Raw genomic sequence first — 14,540 nt, forward strand, 5'->3', positions numbered from 1 at the left:
AGAGAATGTCGTTATAAAAACCACTTATTTCATCATGAAGCACTTCTTTAAAGCTCCACAGAAATTAGTACCAGATTTTACATTGTTCAACAGCAGATGAGTACTAGCACTCACCACACACTCCACCCACTGTGACTGTCCCACCCACTGTGCATCAAGTCCTGCAGTACAGTCCCATTCAGCCCTGTGCCTGACATCACACAGCTGCAGAGATGAATAACCAAGGAGTTACCTATGCAGAACTCAGGTTAAGGGTTCAAAAGGACAGCAAGTGAAAGCTAAGGGCACTGAAAGTGTCATTTCGGGAACTGAGCAAGAAATAACGTATGCAGAATTAACTCTTCAAGATGCTTCTCGGGATCTTCAAGGGAATGACAAGAACTACCAATGGAAAGGTAAAACACTTAAGACAGACATAGTGTAACTGTCCTAGAATGTGTGCCTGGGGAGCAGGGGTACAGGGAATGAGTAGGGAATGATCTCCCATATTTTTCATTTGTGTGGATCAGAGCTTGGGGCTGGAATATGGTATTGTAATTGAAATCTGAAGATGAATCTTGTTGAAGTGTGGTAATTCGTGGTCTTTATTCAATCTCATGGAGGTAATCTATTTACTGCCAATATAATGGCATATTCTGAGAGAAGAATACAATGATAGATGCAAGTTTGGGGTCCAAATTTTTATATGTGACTCCCTGTGCATTGTTGGTTTTCTTGTACATAAATTTCCTAAATGATTATTGTCATCCATTCTTTCTCAGCATTTTCATTTCTCCTCCAACTATTTACCTTCATGTTCAGGGAAGCTCATTGCTGGGATCCTGGGAATCATCTGCCTTGTCTTGATGTCCACTGTGGTCACAATAGCCATTATTCATTGTAAGTAAGTGTTTCAAAGACTACAAGGGAATTTTTCACTTTAATGATCATAATTGCCTTGAAATGTTACACAATATTATGGAATTGTATTACCTCATTTTAATGCATGTATGCTCTAGGTGTGGAATGGTTATTCTGAATTTCTCAAAAGTAAAAATAACAGAGTAGTTATAAAGAGTATTAAACATATATTCAGATTTTATAATTCCAATGCAAACTATAAGAGAAACTGAGATATACAAATTAATTCTTGAGATTGGTTAAACCAAATACTGTAAAAGACTATGAGTTTGGTTTTTTAAAAACTTTTGAACTATCTTTGCCTGCATGTTCAAAGTTTTATTCAAATTTTATGGGTAAAATTGATTTATTACAGAGTTTTATCATTGTAGACAATATATCAAACTTCAAACTCAGAAACTCAAATCACTGTGTTTTATTTAGTGTAATATTACGTTTTCTGAGGATGGCTTTAATTTTTCTAGTTACTGAAGGACAAATACAGAACAAAGCCTCCTTGGAAACAAAGACCCATAAAGATAGAACATCATTTTCAAAACTCTGATATTAGGATAATTTATACTTTATCTTTCTTAAGTTAGACAAGGAAAATAGTTGATGTTTTATGGGAAAATGAATTAGAAAATTGCATAATAAGTTTTCAGAAATAATGAATATGGGAGAGTATTACTTTTTATGCAACAGTATGAGGAAATAAATACTCTTTTGTAATCACCAGACTAGAGACAAGGGTGCCTGGGTTGCAGATCATTAAGCATTTACCTTCAGCTCAGGTCATGATCCCTGGGTCCTGGGACTGAGCCCTGGATTGGGCTCTCTGCTCTGCAAGAAGCCTGCTTTCTCCTTCTCCCATCCCCCCTGCTTCTGTTCCCTCTCTTGCTGTCACTCTCTCTGTCAAATAAGTAATAAAATCTTTAAAAAAAACTTATTAAAAAAATAAAATCACCTTACCGGGAGTGCCTAGAAGGCTCAGTCAGTTAAGCGTCTGACTTTGGGTTTGGCTCAGGTTGTGATCTCAATGTCGTGGGATTTTTTTCCCATGTCAGCTCTATACTCAGCATGGTGTCTGCTTGAGAGTCTCTCCTTTTTCCTTATGCCTCTCCTGTTTGCGCTCTCTCTCTCTGAAATTAATAAATAAATAATAAAATAAAAGTAAAAAATTACCCACCCATTGTTACCAATAGCCTCAAATTTCCACTTGCTATAAAATGACAAGGGATAAATCAATATGCAATTCCAAAAAAGTTGTTTTATTCAGTGACTCATAGGACATGTAGAGATAGACATTTTATATGTTTGCTTTATATGGGCACATAAATTAGGGTGGGGAAAATGTAACTCTTCTGGGAATGTGTGTGTGTTTTATTTTTTCCAGCTTGTGAGGGTAAAGTGATGTGTTGTATACACATTTGTTTATACATATACAAGTTGTAAATTTGCAAGTTTTAGTATTCAGAGCCTTATTGATAAGACCTCATATTCTTTCTCCAGCATGTCATTGTCCAAAAGAGTGGATTACATATTCCAACAGTTGTTATTACATTAGGACTGAAAGAAAATCATGGAATGAGAGTTGGTTGTTCTGTGCTTCTAACAGCTCTAAACTGTTCTACATAGATGATGAAGAGAAAATGGTGAGATTTCAAATGTTTCCTGATTTTATTAAAAGCTTTTCATTAATATTATATTTGTAGGGTTCACTCATATATTTGTACATATTTCTAGTTTATTTATTTTAAGGTCTGTTACTATTCCATAGTTTGAATCTGTGATATTTTATTTATATTTTTATAACTTTAATGACATTTGATAATGTCCATTGCCTGAAGTAGCTATTTTTTTTTTACCATACATTAAGAAAACTAAATATATGATTCTACACATTCATCACAAGATAGAACCACATAATTACAAATCAGATCATGAAATCTCAAGAAGTTTAGACTCTATTAGTTCTACCAATTTTAATATTGTGAAATATCTTTGCTTATTTTTGGACTTTATATCAATGGGATCATGCAGTATGCATTATTATATGTGTCTCCTTTTGTTCTCATGTGATATTTGTAATTCATCTATATTATTGCACTTGTCTATAGTTTGTGTATTTTCACTGCTGCTGTCTTATATGAATAGGATATTTTAAAATCAATTCTCAGAAATTTGATTCCTTTTAAGTATGTAGGTATTATGAATAGTTATTTTATTAAAGGCCTTTTCTATGTCTTTTCCACATATTGTATTTATTATACATAACTACATACTATGTAGTATATTATATATAGTATATTTTACTTGTGGAATGTAAACAATGCATTTGTCAAAATAATAATGTATAAATGTAACATTATAATTATATTTGCATTTGATTATAATATATTTTCTTCTAAGCATTAGTATGAAATTGCATGGTCACAGATATGTGTGACTTTCAATATATTAAATTATCCCTACATTTACCTAGTGTTTTGTGTCAATACACATTGCACAAAAATCCCTTGTTCCAAAACTCAGTAGTCTCAGAAAAATTATTACAATAAGTTTTGGTGGCTATGTGACAATATAATTTTTCTGGGCTGTGAGCCATTAGGATAATCTCTTCAGTGAGCATGAGAAAGGCTTGGATGTGTCTTTTGCTCGTTTCTCCCAGACCGATGTTTTCTTTTGTCTTCTAGAATTCCTTTTCTTGTTTTAAATATGAGCTGTTTTTTGAGTTTATGAGATGGAAATAGCTGTGTCTTGCATTTTTATTCAAGTCTTTTAATGATCAGAATTTTACTGTTACCATGGTCCAATATATCATTCTGGTGTTAGTGATTGTTTTGAATCTATTTCAGAAGTTACTCAAAGTCCATGAATATAATTCTTATATTACTTTCTTAGATTTTCTTCTTTCTTTTCTTTTCTTATCTTTTCTTTTTTTCTCTTTTCTTTCTTTCTTGCTTTCTTCTTTCTTTCTCTTTCTTTTCTCTCTTTCTAAACTTTAATTAGTGTTTATGATCCGGTAATAATTTATTTTTGGTGATGTCTTATTTGCAATGCTGTGATATAAAAGTGAAGGTTAGGGCACCTGGGTGGCTCAGTTGGTTGAGCGACTGCCTTGGGCTCAGGTTATGATCCCGGACTTCCAGGATCGAGTCCTGCATCAGGCTTCCAGCTCCTTGGGGAGTCTGCTTCTCCCTCTGACCTTCTCTTCGCTCATGCTCTCTCTCACTCATTCTCTCTCAAATAAATAAAATCTTTTAATAAAAAAAAATAAAAGTGAAGGTTATACTTTTCTACATCATGACCTAATTTATGTAGCATAATTTAAAGCAAAGTAGACCTTTTCTGCATAAATAGCTTATGTATGTTCTAATCTGCTTCATGTAAATCATATAGATATTAGATATCTTTACATAGATAATTATAAACACATATATCAGTCTACACAGTCTGTCACAACCCACAGCACTCCGAATAAAGTGTAGAGCATTACCTTCCTTGATGTCCTTTTACTGTGTCTCATTTCTACTATAATTGTCTTAAATGTTTCTCTAGTTACATTGGGAATCAAATGAATGTTACAGTTTTGCTTCAGCTGATGATTTTGCTTTAAATATCAAGCAATTTAGACAACAGAAGAGGTGAAGCAAAGTTCATTAGACCTAGTGATTATTTTATTCTTTCTTTTGTTGTGTCCTTCTTCCTGATGATTCAAGATTCCTTCTGTTATTTAATTTCTGTTTAGATAATTCCCTTTTGTAGTTCTTTCAGAGTGGGTCTAGAGGTGACACAACTTCTTAGTTTTTCTTTATCTCAGAATATCTTGATTTCTCCTGTATTCCTGGGTGATATTTTTGCTGAATAGTCAATGTGTTGTTTTTTTTTTTTTAATTTCTTTTCAGCGTAAGAGTATTCATTGTTTTTGCACCACACTCAGTGCTCCATGTAATACGTGCCCTCCCTAATACCTATCACCTTGTTCCCTCCAACCTCCCACCCCCCGCCCCTTCAAGACCCTCAGGTTGTTTTTCAGAGTCCATAGTCTCTCATGGTTCACCTCCACTTCCAATTTCCTCCAACTCCCTTCTCCTCTCTGTCTCCCCATGTCTTCCATGTTATTTGTTATGCTCCACAAATAAGTGAAACCATATGATAATTGACTCTCTCTGCTTGACTTATTTCACTCAGCATAATCTCTTCCAGTCCCATCCATGTTGCTACAAAAGTTGGGTATTCATCCTTTCTGATGGAGGCATAATACCCATAGTGTATATGGACCCCATCTTCCTCATCCATTCGTCCAATGAAGGGCATATTGGTTCTTTCCACAGTTTGGCGACCATGGCCATTGCTGCTATAAACATTGGGGGTACAGATGGCCCGTCTTTTTACTACATCTGTATCTTTGGGGTAAATACCCAGTAGTGCAATGGCAGGGTCATAGGGAAGCTCTATTTTTAATTTCTCAAGGAATCTCCACACTGTTCTCCAAAGTGGCTGCACCAACTTGCATTCCCACCAACAGTGTAAGAGGGTTCCCCTTTCTGCTCTCCATCCTCTCCAACACGTGTTGTTTCCTGTCTTGCTAATTTTGGCCATTCTAAGTGGTGTAAGGTGGTATCTCAATGTGGTTTTAATTTGAATCTCCCTGATGGCTAGTGATGATGAATATTTTTTCATGTGTCTGATAGCCATTTGTATGTGGTCATTGGAGAAGTGTCTTTTCATATCTTCTGCCCATTTTTTGATATGGTTTTTTATTGAAATAATGAAGTTAGGTTCTTTTTTTGGGGGGGCTTTCTAGCATGACTCTTTCCCATTATTTTTACTGGACAGAAAAAAGAAAACATTTTTGGACTTCTGTCAGTACCCTTTGGTGTCTGTGGTTTGCTCACCAGTCTGGGATATGGGATGGAAAGAGAAATCTAGGGCGCTCACCACTCTGTCATTCCTTGGGGTTGGAGTGCCCAGTTCTGTCAGTTCTCTCACCTCCTGTTTGAAACTGCTGTTTTTTTTTTTTTATAAAATGTCCAGGGGGTTTTAGTTGCATTTGGTAGAGGGAATAGGGAACAGTGTTTCCTATTTTGCTGGAACAGGAATTCTGATATGTAGTGGTTTTAATTTGTATCTTCCTAAGATTAATAGTGTTAAGCATCTTTCCCTGTACTCATTTGCCATCAATGTATGCTTTTTGATGTTAGTAACTTGAAATATTTTGGCTATATTTTTACTTCCTGTTACTGTATTTTGAGAATTCTTTATTATTTTTTTACAATGATTTATAAGTATTTCCTCTCAAGTTTATGACTTGTTTTTCCCTTCTCTTCAAAGAGCAGACATTACCTTAAGGAACTATACTTTATCAATTTGTTCTTTCATGGATTATGTTTTTTTGTTCTTTCCAAGAAATCTCTTCTCAACTTTTGGTCATGTGTTTTTTAATACATTTTTTTTCTTTTTCTTACCAATTCAGATGCCTTTTATTTCTTTTTCTTTCTTTTTTTTAATTAAATTTATTTATTTTCAGCATAACAATATTCATTATTTTTTCACCACACCCAGTGCTCCCTGCAATCCATGCCCTCTATAATACCCACCACCTGGTACCCCAACCTCCCAACCCCCTGCCACTTCAAACCCCTCAGATTGGTTTTCAGAGTCCATAGTCTCTCATGATTAATACATCTTATTGAAATTTTATCATTTATATTTATTGATGATCATTTTTAGCATTTTTGTATGTAGTATAAAGTTTATATTATTAATTTCATTTGATGCTCCATTGTTTCCACACCATTTGTTGTAAGACTCTATTTTTGCCACTGAATGACTGCATCTTTGTTGAAATCTGCATTCCATATATGTTTGGGTATAAACTGCATTTTTTCCTCAGTTTCCTTAATCTTGTATGTATTTTTATGTCAATCCATACTTTAAAACTTGTTCTTTTGTAAACAGTGAGTTTATATTAGTTATTTTTCAGAATTCTCCTATCTATTCTTGATCATTACATGGATGTTTCCTTTCTATTTATATCAGACTAAATTTTTTTAAAAAATTAAGAATGAAAATTAGTTTTATCAGTTGCCTTCTTCATCAGAGAAATCACATCATTTGGCCTTCTTTACTCTGCTAATGTGACAGATTAAGTTTATGAAATTTCACATATAAATCCAAAGTGGTATTTCTTCAATAAATCTACTTACATCATAGTCCATTATTTTTATATACTGTCAGAATCAGTTTAGATTGTCATGGACATGTAATTTCCCTTTTCCTTAGTATTCCAAGAAAACATACACACCACATATTTTATTAGATGCAGCCCCCCCCCTTTTTTTTTATCCTGTAAGGGTTTCTGTTTGGATTATAATTGACATTTCATTTTTCTTTACTTGTAAGCATCTAGATATTTTATAACTGAGAATGAAAAGCTTTCTGGATTACAGATTAAAATATATTAGAAGTTAGGACACTTCTGATATTTTTATTTCCTTTTGTTTTGGTTTTCACAAGTTGTATTTGCTAGGATGTTTTCAATTTTATGTCTAGTTTTAAACATATTTGCATATCTTCATAGTGTTCTCTTATGGTAGTTTTATTGTGGTATAACGTACAGACAGATGGTTGCCAACAGCTGGCTGAGTTTTCAAGTGTGACCATCATATGAATAAGAAAATGTGTAAGCTTGATGATTCACAGACCTGTATCCTTGGGGCAAATAATATATTATATATTAATAAAAAAAAAGGAAAGAAAGAAAGAGAAAGAAAGAAAGTTAATTTCCAAAGGAAATCACTGTAGATTTCATTAGTTCAGGTATAACCTACCTTAAGGCTATAATTAAAAGTAATATTTATTCCAAAACAAAACAAAACAAAACAAACAACAAAAAGAAAATAAATATTACCAGCACGGCAAAATACCCCTTTCATATTTTCACCTCCATTTACAAACTTTTACATAAATAGAATCATACAGCATGCATATTTTATTTTTGGCATTTTCAGGGGAAGCTAAACTTGTGCATTTCATCCATATAGTTTCATGAAGTTCTATATCATCCAAACTCCTTGCTATTTCATTGTCTGATTCTACTACAGTGCATTCATCCGTGCTATTGCTAATGCTCTTGGATATTTGGGTATTGATCCACTAGGGGCTGCCATGAGTTATTCTATAATACATACTTCACAATTTTCAGCGTAGTATATGTTTATCATTTCTTTTTTCTCTAACTTTAATAGGCTCTTCTCTGTACAGCATCTTGAGAGGGAAGCTACTCAGATCATGCATTTTATAACACTCTTCCTTTTGGATATAAGTGATAAAACTATAAATTGTCTCCAAACACTACTTTGGTTTCATTTTAAAAGTTTTGATATATTTTCAGTTTAGTATCATCCAGTACAAGGTATTTTCATAGATTTCATCTTTGAACTATAAATTTTTCAGAGACTATCACTTTTCTACATGTTTGGAAATTTTCCGCATTTCTTTCAATTGTCACTTCTAATTCATTCCTTTGTCTTCAGAGAATATACTTTGAAAATTTCCATCCTTTCAATGTTTGATCCCTATTTATGACCTAGGAGAATAATTTTTATGTATATCAGTTTTGTCAAGCAGGTTCCTAGTGTTTCAACAGTCTTCCACAGGGCTTCTGATTTTGTGACTAGCTGGTCTCTCACTTACTGAGTGAAGAGCTTTTATATCTCCAACTGTAATTATTGAATTGTTTATTTATCCTCCCAAATCTTTCAATTTCTATTTCATGTGTTTAAGGCTTCCATTGTTAGCGAATGTTTATAATTATTTTAATCTTCTTCTCATATTGACAGCTTTAATGCGTGAAATGCTTTTTTTAATTTCTAATTAAATTTCTTGTTTTAACAGCTATGTTGATATTAGAATAGCCATTTGTCCTCACTTATGGGGTTACTGTTTGTATGATAGATCTTTTGCTGTTGTTTTTCTTTTAGCCTTTTTGCCTTTGAATCTAAAGTGTGTGTGTTATGGAAAGCATAATGACAGACCTTAGTATTCTTTTCTTATTCAGGAAGAAAATTTGTATCTTTTGATTGGAATATTTACTGAATTAGCATGAATGTCATTATTGGGATAGTTGGATTTAGGTCTCCCATTTTGCTGTTCATATCATGTTTATGTCTTGCTTTCTTCTTCCACCTGATGTATAACCCTTATCTGATATATACGTAGGAGTGACATCACTGAATAATATGGTATTTTTATTTGTAATTGCTTGAAAAAACGCTGTAATATTTGCCATTGTGGCAGCACCAATTTACATTTCTTCCAAAGGATTTCCTTTTCTTCAGATCTCTCACCATTTCTCTTATATTTTTAGAAAAAGCAATTCTAATAGGTGAGAGTTGATATTTTATTGTTTTTGATTTGCATTTTCCTGACGATTAGTGATTTTCTTTCTTGTACCTATTAGCCATTTCTATGTCTTCAGAAAAATGTTACTCAGGCCCTGTTCCCATTTTCAGAATCACATTCTTTTCTTTGTTTTTATTGCATTGGTTGAGATATTTATATATTTGGATGTAGGTTCCTTATCTGATATATGGTTTACAATATTTCTCCTGTTCTGTACATTGTTCTTCCATATATTTTTTCAACTTCATTTTTCAACGTTGTTTCCTTTTCTTTGCTGTGCAAACACTTTGTTAATTTTTCTGCTTTTTCTTTCTCATTCATGACATGAATAAATTCTGTTATTCCTTCCTTGATTTTAAATATTTTTTTTCTAGTGTATCTCAAATTTTCTGGAGAGCCAATGAAGTGAATTTTCATTCAGTTGTATCATGATAAACTAAGAAATTCTCTGTGGTTTATTCATATAGTTTTATTTCTCTATTGATATTTCCTATTTGCTATATTCCTGCCATTATATATTCATTTAATTATCTGAACTGTTTTCTTTATGATTTCCATATACTTATTTTTATAAGATTTTATTTATTTGCTTCAGAGAGATTGAGAGACAGAGACAGAGAGCACAAGCATGAGAGGGGGAAGAAGGGCACAGGAAGAAATAGACTTGCTGCTGAGCAGGGAGCCCAATGTGGGACTTGATCCCAGGACCCTAGGATCATGACCTGAGCCAAAGGCAGAAGTTTAACAAACTGAGCCACCCAGAGGTCCCATGTAATTTCCATATGTTTATAAATAGTTCTCTAAAATACTGTCTTATAATTAAAGTAACACCTTATCATAATAGAATTTTATATTGACCTATGTTTTCCTGTAGTATAGTAGACATTTGCCAGAGACTTTTCATGTTTTTTTTATAGGTAGATATTTTTGGTAATATAGTTTAAATAATATGTAGTCTGTTTCATATTCTTAGATTTATATATTTTGTAAGCTGCATACACTTTACTGCAGGATCTTCTTCCCTATTAATCTGCCTGCTGATATTTTTGTTCAGTGTTTCCAAATAGTTATTCTTTATTTTTATTTTTTTAGCCTACATTCCTAAGGATTGCAATTGTGAATTTGTAGCTTAAATGAAACCCACAAGTTTTTTAAAAACTATGTTCAAAAACTACAATCAGTAGGGCTTGTACCCTCTTCCATGGTGTGTGTGTGTGTGTGTGTGTGTGTGTGTATGCATGTGAGAGGGGAGTGCTCACAACTTGAGTATCAGTTCTCAAGTCTCCTTCTGCTTAAAATTGTACTGGGTTCATCTTGGTCTCCTCTTCACGTGTGCATATTTTGTTCAATCATCCAAGAGTGTGTAGAGAGCTCATTGTATTCTCACTAAGAGTATCTTCCCATTGTGTTTATGGGATCATGGTGCTTGACAGAAAAACCAAAATCTCTGACTAGTAAACATATGGGTTTTCCTCATTCATTACCAAGCAAAATCATCACTCTGAGCTGATAAATCAATGGGCTCTTTCAGTCCTTTCTCCATGCTGATCGAGTCTCCCCTGTGGCACCAGCACCATTGTTTTCTGCAGCTTCTCCAAATTGTGGAACTACAAGCTACTGGATTACTGAGCTATGGTGGGCAGGTAGGGAGGCATGGGAGCAGTGCTGAGCAGGAAGACTACAGACGTGTTTCTTCTTACCAGAATCTCTAGGAGTTTTTCAATAATAGATATTTCATAAAATATTATTAACTTTTGTTAAATTATCAGAATGCTGAAATTGTTGTCTTTGTAAGATTTCCTCTTCATTTACTCCTACTAAGATATTTTCATAACATGTTCAGTATATAACACTATGTTAAAATGTGAAAGATTCTATAAAGTAAGAAAAAAATAACTGTGGTTGTTATTACAAATTTAAATAAGAGTCAAATTTATTTGACTTCTAAAAAAATTGTTTTCTTATAGTGTTTGTTCGGTCTCCTCATTCGTTCTTCATGGATTAGCAGAGTTTTCCAGAATATCAATATTAATTCATCTCTGTGTCCAAAAGCCTCAGCCTTCTTTCCTAAAGTGTAAGTTTCTTGACAACTTTTGTATTTTATGCCTTAAGAGGACCAATCTTACAAAGAATAAATGCAGTATGTGAATAATCTTATAACACAAAAACTGTTTCCACAGAAGAATGAAATGGAAATATTCAGATTTAGATGTATAAATATTAGTTTAAATAAACTGTTTATTGTTCAAAATATTGTGATTTATATTTTTAAGAATAATAAGATACAATTTTCTGTATTTCAGGTCATCAGTTTTCTCAGCAAGTGACAAGAATTGTCTATTTTTTAACTTTGACTCAAACATAAGATCTTTTGAAAACTGCTTAGATCTAAAAATATATGTTTTTAAGCATTAGGCATTTTAGTTACCTAATTTTGGTATAATGCTATCTCACCACCTATAAAGAAGATATTTCTCATTTCTTCAAAAGGCATATCATTTCCCCAGATATTTTTCAGATACTATTTTTAGAACAATTTTAGTTCACAACATAATTGAGAAGAAGGTACAGAGGTATCTTCCATTGTCCCCGTACACACACATGTGTGGCCTTGCCCGCTATCAGCATCATTCACTAGAATGGTTCGTTTGTTACCAAGAAGGAACCTGCAGTTTGGATCATAATCACGCAAAGCCCAAAGTGAGGTTTGCCCCTTGGTGTCATAGAACTGTTTTTCCATCTTAATTTTATTAATGTGAAAAATATACACTCAGGTACATATTACACATTTCTTAAGCTTTTGTTATTAAATCAGAAATGACAAATTATAATATGAAGCACTGTTATTGTAAAGTCTTCTGTAAGGTCATCAATCCAATCATATTTCCAAATGAATTGATTTTTCTAGCCCTTAAAGGGGCTGCAAATAAGGGTTGAACCACCCTGGGTGCCAAGATTATCCACCAGAATTGACTCTGGAATAGAAACCGGAGGAAGACTGATGTAAACAACTATTATCCATTTGTAAGGGAAAACTTACTAAGAGGAAAAGTTACTAAAGTCAAGAAAATCATAATAAATTTCTTAGGGTTAAAGGAGAGTATCCAAGGGAAAGATCACTGGGAAACCACATCTTCTCTCTGGATTTAGGGGATTTAGATGTCATTGAAGACAATGCGGCCACAGACAGCTTCATGGCAGACATGCTCACTGCATTGACCTGGGACAGGGTAGCTCCACAGTCCACAGGCTGAACTTAGTGAAGGGATCTCAGGCTGTGACTGGCAGGCAGGAAGAACCCTGTTAGGAAGCACAGAGCAGAGGCCAGGAAACTGACTCACACTGACCACAAAACTTGCTGGAGGCTGAATACAAGGACTTCCTGCCTGCATGCAACAGGTAACCAAGCCATAGCCGCCAAACACCCTGAAAAGACCATGAAATCAGAAGAGCCCTTGCTGCTGTGTCTCTCCATTGCCTTTATCGACAGAACTCAAACTCATGTGAGCTGACAAGGAAGAGAACTCCATTTTCTGAGAACAGGGCACAGGGGGTGGGAAGATATAGATCTGAGAGTACCAATTGTTAACAGACACTCAGGGTGATCATGCAACAACCACAGGATTGCTGTATAAGAGCCATTGCCACCTGCCCCACGTCCTCAGAGAATGGAATAAACAGCTATCTTCTGAACCTCTTTTAGTGCTGCACCATCAAAATTAGGTTCATTTTTTGGTAGAGATTGGTGTCTTCTCAATCATTAATAACCAGTGTCCTTCACCACTTTTTCTTGTGTGCTGTTTTCCTTCTTACCTGGATTTCAGATGTTTTAGAAGACATCTTGTTTTATTAAATTTCCCAAGTCCCCACTTCTGTCACCCTTATCCAGGCTAGAAAATATTTTGATGTAAGAAATAAAATGTTAAATTATGAAGAAAAAAAGAATAAAAGTGTAAAGATATTGTTTGAGTCAAACAGCTAGTTAATGCTACAATTCCCAACAAACTTTAGTAATTTGGTAGTGATTCAGATATTTCTACCCTCATTTAATTACAAGAGTGAGATAGATTGAACTTGATTATTGCTTGCAAAAATATTCATACATCATAAACATGTGTCATTTTGAATATACACAAATTTTTTTGCACATATTATTTTTTGAGAGCTATTTATTTATTTAGTGCAGAGAGAGAGAGAGAACAAGCAGGAGAGCAGCAGTCAGAGGGAGAAGCAATCTCCCCACTGAAAAGAGCCAGACTGGAAGGTGCAGCATGCAGTCCCAGGACCCTGGGAATATAACCTCAGCATAATGCAGATGCTTAACTGACTGAGCCACCCAAGAAAACTTACACATATTCTTTACACTCTCTGTACTGATTTCTTATATTCTGATTGAGAAATTATATGAATACTCAAAATCAAACTCATATAATATGTAAATGCTAGCTGTAATGGTTTGCTGACATTGTACTCAAATGACCCAAGATTGCAATGACATTGTAAAATAAACTTATTTCTCATTCACCAGTTTCTGCTTTGGCTGGGTTTTAGTTGATTGAGGCTTGGCATCATGGGCTTGGCTCCAGACTACAACTACAGATTCAGCTCTGATCTTTTGGATGTATTTTATTCTTAGAAAAGCAGCTACCTGATGTATGACATCTTATAGCAGAGGTTAGCTGTTAGGAGATATGTGCTTCTTAATGCCTGAACCCTGAACTTATAAGCTGTCACATTCCCACTCACATTAGATTGTGAAAACAAGTCACATGGCCAAACTTGTCATTGGTTTTCTGAAGGGTTTACTCCTTTCAAAGTGCTCTGATGGAAGGAAGGTAGTTTTATTGAACAAAAACCTAATTTACCATAATAACTGTAGGATTTTTTTTCTTATTGTATTTCATGAAAGAAACTTGTTTGTAAAAGAAAAATATTGGAAAATAGATTTTTGAAATCAAGTTGTAGTTATTATTCTTTCTCTTACTGGTAAAGAAACCCAGTCTTCTCACCCAATGTGTTACTTTGGACATATGTAATGGTCTCTTTTGGAATAGAAGACATTTTTAAAGGAATTTTCAAGGTGTCAAGATAGTCTGTTTGGTTCCTGGATTTGGGGAGCCTACTGGGGCCTAGGGGAAGAAGGCACTGAATGCCCTGTTCCTTCCAGTGTTGAGTATCCCATTGATCTATATGTATTTCTTTTTTTTTATAATGGTAAATCAAACAATGTCTATTATTTGAATTATTTTTAT

General features: G+C 34.1%; 1 pseudogene; it reads left to right on the plus strand.

Moving 5' to 3' along the window:
* The first annotated feature begins 212 nt into the window (after positions 1–212).
* Positions 213–4,530, plus strand: LOC131839808 (NKG2-A/NKG2-B type II integral membrane protein-like; annotated as a pseudogene).
* The last annotated feature ends 10,010 nt before the right edge of the window (positions 4,531–14,540 follow it).

This window comes from Mustela lutreola, chromosome 8, assembly GCF_030435805.1.
Source record: "Mustela lutreola isolate mMusLut2 chromosome 8, mMusLut2.pri, whole genome shotgun sequence".
NCBI classification, from domain to species: domain Eukaryota; kingdom Metazoa; phylum Chordata; class Mammalia; order Carnivora; family Mustelidae; genus Mustela; species Mustela lutreola.